Here is a 2458-nt window from a genome sequence, read left to right on the forward strand (position 1 = left end):
GTAATAAACACTGACTAGCCCCATCTCTAGAATTTCTGATTCAGTACATCTGAGGGGAAACCAAGGAATAGGTCTTTTTTTAGAGTTTATTTATTTATTTTGAGAGAAAGAGAGAGAGCAGAAGCATGAGCAGGGGAGGGGCAGAGAGAGAGAGAGAGAGAGAGAGAGAGAGTGAATCCCATGTAGGCTCCATGCTGCAGCACATCCATAAACTGTGGGATCATGACCTGAGCAGAAACCAAGAGTCGGATGCTTGACCAACAGAGCCACCCAGGCACCCTAAGGAATAGGTATTTTAAGTAGGGATTACATCAGGTGACTTGATGGGGCTGATCTGTGCACTGATATTTGGGCACCTAGAACCCCTTCCAGCCCTCACATCCTGCGGCTGTCTTTTCCTCACCAAGCGCTGGGCTCAGGTCCTATGGCATGATCAAAATTATACACGGAAACCTCTTAAATTTTGCTCATGCATGCTTTTGAATACACGAGTCTTTCTGGCCTTTTTTTGCATACCAACTTTGAAAGCAGCTTGAGCAAGACTAAAAAGAAGAACAAAGTCTTGATTGTTGAAAGCTGGCTCCCAGAAAATACCAGCAAAACAAGCTGTATAGAAGACAAAGATTGAATTTATTGTACACCACGGTAAGGAGAGGCCTGCCGTGGCAGAGTCTTGTAGCATCTTGGACTGGGGAGGACAAAGTGGGGGATATTTATAAGGTTTGGGAATCTGGTTTAAGACAAGTCTTTCAATGAGATGGTGCTCGTTTAATTTTGGCTAGGGATCATACTAGTTTCAGAGTGGTGGATAAAAGGCAAGTCTTCTAAAGAGTCTTGGAGTGGGGCACCTGGGTGGCTCAGTCGGTTAAGCGACCTACTCTTGATTTTGGCTCAGGTCAGTATCTCGCTGTTTGTGAAGTCCAGCCCTTCATCAAGCCCCCCACGTTGGGCTCCAAGCTGACAGTGCAGAGCCTGCTTGGGATTCTCTCTCTCCCTCTCTCTCTGCCCCTCCTTTTCTCTGTCTCTCTCAAATAATAAATACACTTTTAAAAAAAAGAGTCTTGGAGAGTCAATAGTCTTTTCAATGCTATTGAAAAGCTTAAGGGTTTTACATTCAGTTCAGTAAGGTTTGGGGAAAAGTTCTTAAAAAGCACAATAAAGTTATTTGTAACTAGTGTCTTTCTATGAAATATATTTTTGGAATAGTTATGTTGATAAAGACAGTGAAATGGTGAAGTCCCATTAATATAAACAGTAACCTGTATGGGTGTGAATGGTTTCCAGGGTCTCAATATTTTGCCGATGTTGTTTTCAAACCTATCTGCCTCTAAGAAAATTATCAATCTCTCTTTTAAGAGCGATTCCCATTGGGAAATTAACAGTGAATTATAAATCAGTACCCCTCCTTGTTGGGATGAGGGCTGGGTGTTGTATGTAAGCAATGAACCATGGGAATCCACTCCAAAAACGAAGGTAATACTGTACACACTGCATGTTAGCCAATTTGCCAATAAATTATATTAAAAAAGAATCACAAAAAATAAAAAAAGTCCAGACTTTAAAAAATAACTAACTAGCTAAATAAATAAACAAATAAATAAATCAGTGCCCTTCAAAGTGTATTCTGAAAACCAGTACTAATCCACAAACTGCTATTGAGTCCCAATGACATAAATACAGAAATTGAAAGCGTTTAGACATTTTAATAGAACTTTAGCAATGCAATTTTATATTAGTTTAATATAATAATAAAAACTGGAAGCTTGTATTTGAACTACCTTTTCATTGTACTTTTCTGGTATTTCTTTTTTATTGCATTTGCCAAACAAACTGGTCTAGGGTGGATTGGTCCTTCACCACAGATCCTTTGGAAAGCACTGTTCTAAACGCTCCATTTTTAGAGTTCATATGCTCTCTTTTAATATTTTGCCTCTGTGGTCCTTATGGATATGAATTAATCTAGTTTTCGCTCGGAAGATTAAATGAGTTAATGCACGGAAAAGCATCGCACACAAGGTCTGGCACTGAAGTAGACTGAATTTAAATCCTGCTTAATCAAGGACACGCATCTCATGCTGTTCTTTGATAGGACACATAGAAGAACCTGTACCAGCTCCCTCCGAAGCAAATCGGTATTTATAATCATGGCCCCACTGAGGAGCTGCCCCTCTCATGCTTCGTCACTGGTCTCATCTTACCCGAGGGTTGATGATAAGGACAGCTCATAAATGAAATGTGTGTTGCTGTGAGACTCTGCTGATTCTCTAGGTCAGTCTCTCCTTGAAGTCTGGACCTAGACATACTGCCCTAGGAGAGAACAGACCCGTATTCCCGCCCTGGCTCAGTAGCTGGGTGACCCTGGACCAATTGCCACCCTTTCTGTCCTTCCATTTCCAGCGTCAGGAAAGTGAAGGCAGTACCTACTAAAGCTGAACATCCCACATACCTGATGATGATC

The sequence above is a fragment of the Puma concolor genome, chromosome D1 (genome assembly GCF_028749965.1).
Source record: "Puma concolor isolate L17-30 chromosome D1, mPumCon1.1.hap2, whole genome shotgun sequence".
Classification (NCBI taxonomy): Eukaryota; Metazoa; Chordata; class Mammalia; order Carnivora; family Felidae; genus Puma; species Puma concolor.